Raw genomic sequence first — 8,006 nt, forward strand, 5'->3', positions numbered from 1 at the left:
AGGGTCGTTGAATAATCCAGGGTTCGGGATGGAACACTCCTTCCTCTCGCAATTAAAGCTCCCAAAAAATCGATGCCCCGGGAGTAGAGAAGGGAGCGAGAGCTTTTTCCTCGGCACTCATTTACTAATTATGAAGCTTACCTCCAACGTGTGTGAATATGGACGGAAGAGAGCACAAGGGGGTGGGGTTGGCTTCTTTCCTCCTTTTTGCCTTCCTTTTCTCTACCTGTGCCTCTTTTTCTTATTTTTATCCCTTGAGTAGCTGATAAAGCATTGATGACTCGGGCGGACAAAAAGGGTGGCTGCAGTGGCGTGACAGTTTGGGTCGATGCCTCATCAACGTGAAACTGCGTCTATCGATTCAGCAGTTGGGACAGTTTTCTATATTTTATAACATGCTGTTCTTCCCCGCTTCGTAATATCGCAATCACGAGAAACGAGCCAAGAACACGCGCTACTACTGTAGGGGCTAATAAAAGGAGCGTGTTCCAAATGCGAGTTGGATTTTTAATCATGATGTGCTTTGTTATCGCTGTTATAGGTTCTCTGTTGTTCTGGCTGAAGGTACGGGCCTTTTTGTCGTGTCCTTATTGCGTTTTGGAGCTTTCCGTTTGCTTCTTCTTATTTCTGTTCGACTGAATTTCCTTTCGCGATGCACCACCCTCGGAGAAATGGCTCAATTTCTGAAAGTTATTGATTTCCCGGTTCCTTCGAAATCGCATTAAAACTAACTGCAGGAGCTGTGCTTCCGTAGTCTAGAATGTAGAATTCTTAATCACGGAACATCCATTAAATTATTCCTGGGCAGAATGGCATTATTTATTTATTTGATGTCTTGGAGCTGATATTTAAAACAAATATCACCAATGACTACGTCATCCTTAAACATTACCAAAATTAGCCGTTACGCCGATCGTAGTTTGGTCGCTTCTTGAGTAAATTTTCAAATTTCACTGCTGTGTAGTGGGCTTTATTGCGTGCCACCAATATATTGTTCTCATGAAACATTATTGACATTGTATGCGGGCTGAATTCTCTAAAAATGTTTGCTGTCGTTATTTAGCAGAAGACGTTTTGATATTGGTGCAAAAAAGAAAAAATGACAAATAATAACTAAAAGCATAACCTTTAACGATCAAGTTCCTTCTGTTGTAAATGTTTTTTAACATCTCAAATTTAATCAGTTTCATTGAAACATTCAGTTTTGAATTATCCATTGATTTAAACGCCCTGTATGAAACGATCCTAGGTTTATGGGTAGCTATTGCAAAAATGTCTATGTTTATGATGAATTCAGCCTATACTCACTGAATTTACGCAGAAGATAAAATTATTACGCAAGTCCAATTATCTTGCCCATTAGCCCACTTTTACGACGGCACAAAACTTGTGAAATTCTCTCATATCATTTGAAACAAGTTTCGCTGCGTTGAATTTTTATTTCGAAAACAACGACCACAACCTTAACTATAGAAATACTGCGGTTCTCCACAGACGAATCCGCAGTTTTACCAGGCAACTATTGAAACTAATAAAGACGACCGTCTGGCACTTTTTATACTCATAATTTTGGAAAATGCTGGCGGATGTGGGTGACTAAATTAGCGGCTGCTAGGCCATTCCTAATGATCTGTAGCGTCAGACTGGAGAGATTTTCTTACGTTTTATTTCGAACCCTCTCGTGGAACGGTTGCACGATAGAGCGGTAATGGATCGAGGAGTAGATTACTTTTAAACTTCTTTTTGTGCGATATTATTCTAATTTTACTCTATCATTATTTGTAGGTTTGTGGTTTTAGTCCTAATGATTTCTTTCTTCGTTGAGTTTTAGGAGGTTGTACAAGAAAAAGCAAAATTCCTCTACACCGTAGCGTCTGTAAATGGACATCCTGGAAAACCGCGATTTTTTTTTTAATCAACCACTTATGCTCGGAAATGAAACGATTGCGTAATCTCGATTTCGTTGACTATTATTACTTGTTCTCATCAATTGGCTGAAACGTTGAAACATGTATCAAATTGTAGCAGTGGTGCAGCGACGGGGAGGGGGGGGGGGGAATGCAAATTCTAATACAGTAGTTTATGCATGTAAAAAAATTGTTTTGATCAAAAAAAAAAAAGAAAAAGAAAAGAAAAACTTCAGAAGGTATTTTTGATTAAAAAAAAAACACCAGAAGGTATTTCTGACTGCTCTAGTGAATTGCGACCTTCCCGTTTCCCTTGCTTAGTTAACATTTCTTGTGCTACAATCGAAAAACATTCATCTTGTGCACTATTAGTGACAAAATGAAAGCAAAGAACTTTCAACCAAAGAATTTATTGGATAACGTTTACATATGCAAAACATAATGGTTTCTGAGCTTTGTTTAGGTTCTTATTTGGGGAGAGAAAAGAAGGTCTTAAGACGGTTCGCAGTCGCATAAACGAAACCTTTACAAAATTTAAGTGTGGCGAAAACGGACCCTTGTCAATTTTGCAGTCTCCCCAATAAACAGTTCACAAACTAATATCATTCATTGTAATCACAATCTTTTATCATGTAGTTTTCGAGTGCACTGTGCAGTGCAACTTCGGTTATTGGACTAACTGGGTCCAAAGGCAATCCGGATAAACGAATGGGTTATAAGCAAAGCATATCCTTAATCAAGCAGACTTACCATTCGTTACGACAAAATACAGTATAACTTCGATTTAACGATACCTGATGTAACGATTTCCTCAATTTAATGATACATTTCACTGGTTTGGATTTGACTGCATTGAATGTCGATGCTCCCCGATTTAACGATTACTTTTTCTAGTCCCTTGACAATCGTTAAATCGAGGTTAGACTCTATGTTTAAAAATCGTGTGTTTGAATAAATCATGGTCAATATAACGTCGTGTCGTTACAGTTTAGGTACCGTAGTGTATGTAAAATTACCATAATTTATTCTATGTAGGGGCTATATATTTAACCTAAACTAAAAGCGAGTGTTCGACGTACTTATAGTTACGTTCCTTTGATAATAAATTAAAATTATGTAGATTTTAGACGCATTTTTTCTTTCTCATAACAGCTATAAATGTGATCTGGATAATCCGGATAAACGAGGGCCGGATGAATGAGGTTCTACTGTACTTCATAAATCATTTTTAATGGCCTGATTTTAAAACGTTACATACGCCTCACGCATGTGATCTTAATGCTATGCACATGAAATGAAATACGTACCCCCCCCCCCTTTTTTTTACTACTGCAACTTGAATGCTCTCTCATAGATTGTTGGCATGGCGATGAAAATCGCTCAGTAATTCTTTTCTTCTTACACAGGACAGGCAGCGGTATTCTTTTACTTTTTGAACTTGTTATTTTGCTTTCGACTTTTTTTTACATTTCTTTTGTTTACCTTCACGTCGAGGAATAATGACGGAACTGCCTCAATTTGGTTGATTACTGTAACGAAATGACTGTAGCATACGCCTTCCTCTGATGCACACAACACACACCCCGAGCAACTTGTGAACAACACCATGCTAACCAGCCCTCTCTCTGTAGAGAAAATGCTTTAAATTATGCAAGTCAGTCATGCAGGTAATAAGCTAAATTTTAGCAGATCGCAGGAAATTCTGTTGAGCCATTGTTCTGGCTTTTATTTACTGTGGGATAAATATCGATGAATGAGATTTATGGATTGATTGTATGCGTTGTGAAATATCTCACAGTTTTATGGATTGTTTAGTGTGTGTGTGTGTGTGTCTGTGTTTTTTTTTTTTTCCTGCTCATACCAGTTTGTGACAGCGGGTATTATTGAGGCATTCGGAATTGCTCTGTAGCCGGGTTGCTCGCCTTGCAAATGCAATGTTTTTTTTTTCTTTTTTTTTTCTTGTTTTGTTATGTACACACACAAAATAAAAAGAAAAAAAATCTGAAACATTTGCGGTGTTTCCGATTCAAGGTAATGTTAGCTTCTTAGTTAGTTGCAATGATTTTTAGATCGCTAACCTTGAGAAATAGGTTGCAATAATTGTTATATAAACGCAAGCCCTCGTTATATCGCTCTTGTCGGGGGGGGGGGCAACAAAAAAGCGCGATATATGAGTCATTCCATGTGAAATGAGCAAATCAGCTGTGGCTGACATGTCACAGATTTCAATGAAAATTTTTATTTAGGTAAACCATGCATATCTATGAGGAAATGCAAAGTATGAAAGTTTAAAAACTGTTTGTTGCTTTGTTATTAAAGTTAGAAGTTGATGCTTACGCTAAGCCTAAATTTTCAGAGTTCATTGCTGCCAGTTTGTAACTCAATAACTCCATAAGTTATAAACGTACACTTAAAAAATAAATATTTCCGCATTCTATAAACAAATCTCTATTGAGAAAGAGCAAAGTAAAATTTACTCGGATTTTGAATCGGAGATGTTAACAAAGATTGAAATTTTGCCAATTTACTTCAGATTTTAAATTACTCTTCTAGTTCTTTTAATGAAAATATAACAGTAAAAATGATTCAGATTGAAAAACTATCTATAAGTAACTATCTGCTCTAATTTAGTAACTGTTTATGAATTTCTTGATGACGAAATTGTACTTAAAAAAAATAGAAAACTTCCAAAAATTTCATTTTTTCCTCTATTTCAGATGTTTTTTTGAAGATGAGGGAATGCTCTAAATTTACTCAATTTTTTTTACATAATATATTGAAGTGTCTTTTAGATGCTACTTAATTTTAATCATTGGTATCAGCGTATTTTTGTTACTGGAGTAACTTGAACTAAGGTAAAATTTCATTAGTTACTTCCTTTTATTTTGTAAGTTTAGCAAAACTAACCATTTCTTTCGTGTTTCATTTTCTCAAAAGCATGTTTATAAAGTACAGTCTGAAATGTACATTTTTTTAAATTGAAATAAATGTTAGTTTTACTTGCTTTTGCATCATTTAGTCGTTTATCTAATTCTTTGAATTCTCGTAATTTCACATAAGGGTCGACCCATACAGGTTCCATACAGTATAAACTACTCGTTCATTCAGTAAGTTACCGCCCTATAGCCAGGGCTAAGGCAGAAATACATGAAATACACCGCCAGCTCAGTCAATTCCACTCGTTCATGTTCAAATATTTCTAAGTTATCAAATTAAAATAATTATTTTGAAAATTACAATATGTTTTTTCAGTATAATGTATTATATAGGGCACGCTCAATTTAAGAAGGTGCCGCAATTTAAGAAGGTGCCATGACGTTTTCACACTTTTTATTTGTTTTAGTGTGTGAATTGACTAGCAAAATTGCTTAATTTCAAAGACCTGTATCTTTTTTACAAACCAAATAGAAAAAATAATATGTATAACATGTATAGTATTTGAACGGAATATTCAATTGGCCAGGAAATTTTATTTTTAATTCCACCCCCTTTTGGTTTATAAGGGTCTAAAAATGTCATTTTCGTCATTTTTCCGATTTTTGAGAGGCTGTAATCTATAAAGGGTGCACAAACACACAGCAACAGTTACATATTCTTTTTAGCATGGTTCCAGTGATTAGTTTTTGTCGTATTTCATTTTGTGTTTCCGTCCCCTACGTGAGTTATCCCCCTTTGAAATGAGTAAAATTTTTCTTTTGGCCTTGAACTTTAACCTGTTGCCATTATTTTAATTATTAACTTACAGCTACGTAACTCTGCATGTAAGACTATCAACTTATGCACTTTAACATCAAAGCGTTAAATTAACTGTCATAAATGTAATTCAAATAGATTTCGGCCAAAATACAAAGGTCTAAAAGTCCCATTTTTGACTACGAAAATCACTTTTGATGACCTCTAAAAAATCAAAGGTCTAGTTGAGAGAAAAAATAAAAGTGGTTTTAAACATCTTTCATATGCAGCTTTTAGGAATATGTTTAAAAAAAAATTAAAAATGGTCGAGCGCACCCATCCGTCGAACCTGTATAAATTGACCCATAAAACAAAAAAAAAAGGCTATTTTTCTGAATTTTATTTTACGTTTGGAAATCAAAAACCAATTTCGAGTTTCTTCAAGCAAATAGGAGAAACACAGCTCTATATTCTTGTAAAATTTGAAAGTTGTCTGAATTTTCCCTCATTTGAATTTTTGTGGGTATGTGAAGGGGAAAATCATCATTTTGCAAAATGTCACTAAGTTTAAAACTGATTTTGAAGACAAAGGAGTTAAAATACAACTTTAAAAGTATGGTATTTCTTTTATGATACTTAACACATTATTGGGTATTAATTTCATCAAAGCTAATGCATTCCTTAAAGATTGAGATTAAAAAATAAAATGCTTAATTATGAGAAAATTGAAATATTTTCAGTTTTTGAAACTCGGTTAAAAGTTAACTATAATAACTTTGAAAATTTTACTGATATCAGATTAATTACCCTACTCCATAGATTCCAACAACATATAACTTTTATGTTTTCATTAAATAGTTAATAAGATACAAGCCTTCAAAAGTGCAACATTTAGCATTTATCTGTTCAATTTGACCAATTTTCAATCGCATGTAACTATTCAAATAAAAAATTTTAAGCAAAAATATTTTAGATATTTTTATGTAGGCATAAAAGGAACTTGTATACCAAATTTCATAAAAATCTGTTACCATGCGGCCACCACTTTTTTGCGAATTTTGCTCATTTCGCATGGAATGACCCATATCTGAAAACGCAGTAGGAAGATTTTCAAGAATAATTAAAAATATTTCTACCGTTTTATGGTGCAATACGAATTGAAAGTTGCAGCTTGAATTGCAACGAATTTGATGTAAGGAGAAGTACCAATTTTGTTCATTGATTTTAGAAAAGAAAAAGTATACTGTGTCTGTAGTTGGTTATCTATTGGGTTTTATGGCGCAAGAGCCTTGATAGGCCAAACTTCGTCTGCGAAATATTGCATTTCATTGTCTGCGATGTCGAAAGTAAGGTAAAATTTTTTAAATATAATTCCTCTCGGAGACAAAGGAAAAGCGCGAGATAAGCGATATAACGAGCAATTACTGTATTAAAGTTCATTCTTGGCAACCTGTGGTAGATTGCGGGGCGGATCTGTTTCGTGAAACCTGAACTCGAAAACATTAAACCTCGGTTCAAAATAGAGGGAACTGAAAAATTTTCTTGTTCGTCGGTTTTGAAATTGGCATATTTTAGAACCAAATTTTTGCATAGGGTTATTTTTTAAACCGTTTTTTCTTGTTTTTTGGATCGACATTTTGCTGTCTAAAGAGTTGACTTTAGTAAGAGTGTGGTCTCAAGAGGGCGGGGGAGGTACTTACTGCTGTAAGTAAGTAATAATCCTTTGTACGAAACTGATTTTTATTGCTGGAATAAATCACAATGAGTAAACCATTGGCAACTCGGAGGCGTAAGGAAACGTAATTATGCAGAGCCAATAAAAGTGTTCATAAAAAGTCTGTGTCGAAAAATTTGGCGCAACCATTATAAAACTAGCTTTGGTTGGTCAGTAGGGGAGAGGAGAGAGGATTGGGACACTTTTCACATAAATGATTCTTATTCATAATCCTCTACTTATTCATTAATGCAAAAGCTCACACAATAAACTTGCATATTATAACTACATTTTAAAAATATGCACCATGTTTAAACATTTTATTATTTTCACACTTGACTAATTACAAATTTCAAGAGTTTTGTCCCATTCCTCCCTCCTGGGAGGGAGGTGTGGGACATGAGTATGGGAGGAGTGGGACACATTTGAAAATTACAGAAAAATTAGCGAGTGTCATAATTAGAAAGGTCCGCATTAAAAGGAAAAAAACTGTGCTCTACTGGTCCCACCAACCAATTGTGGTGACTGTAATTTCATGATAATATCTGTTTTATCTATAATGCTACAGTCATCCTGTTGAGGAAAATTAAAATTTCATGTCCTTTCTCATAAATTTTGCATTGTAGCTTTCAGTATCATAAATGCTCTCCACCCTTGCGACATAGTTAGGGGGGGGGGGTAGCAGTTTGCTTATTTTTGCTGACAACGGAAGG

The sequence above is a fragment of the Uloborus diversus genome, chromosome 2 (genome assembly GCF_026930045.1).
Source record: "Uloborus diversus isolate 005 chromosome 2, Udiv.v.3.1, whole genome shotgun sequence".
In the NCBI taxonomy this organism is placed as follows: Eukaryota; Metazoa; Arthropoda; class Arachnida; order Araneae; family Uloboridae; genus Uloborus; species Uloborus diversus.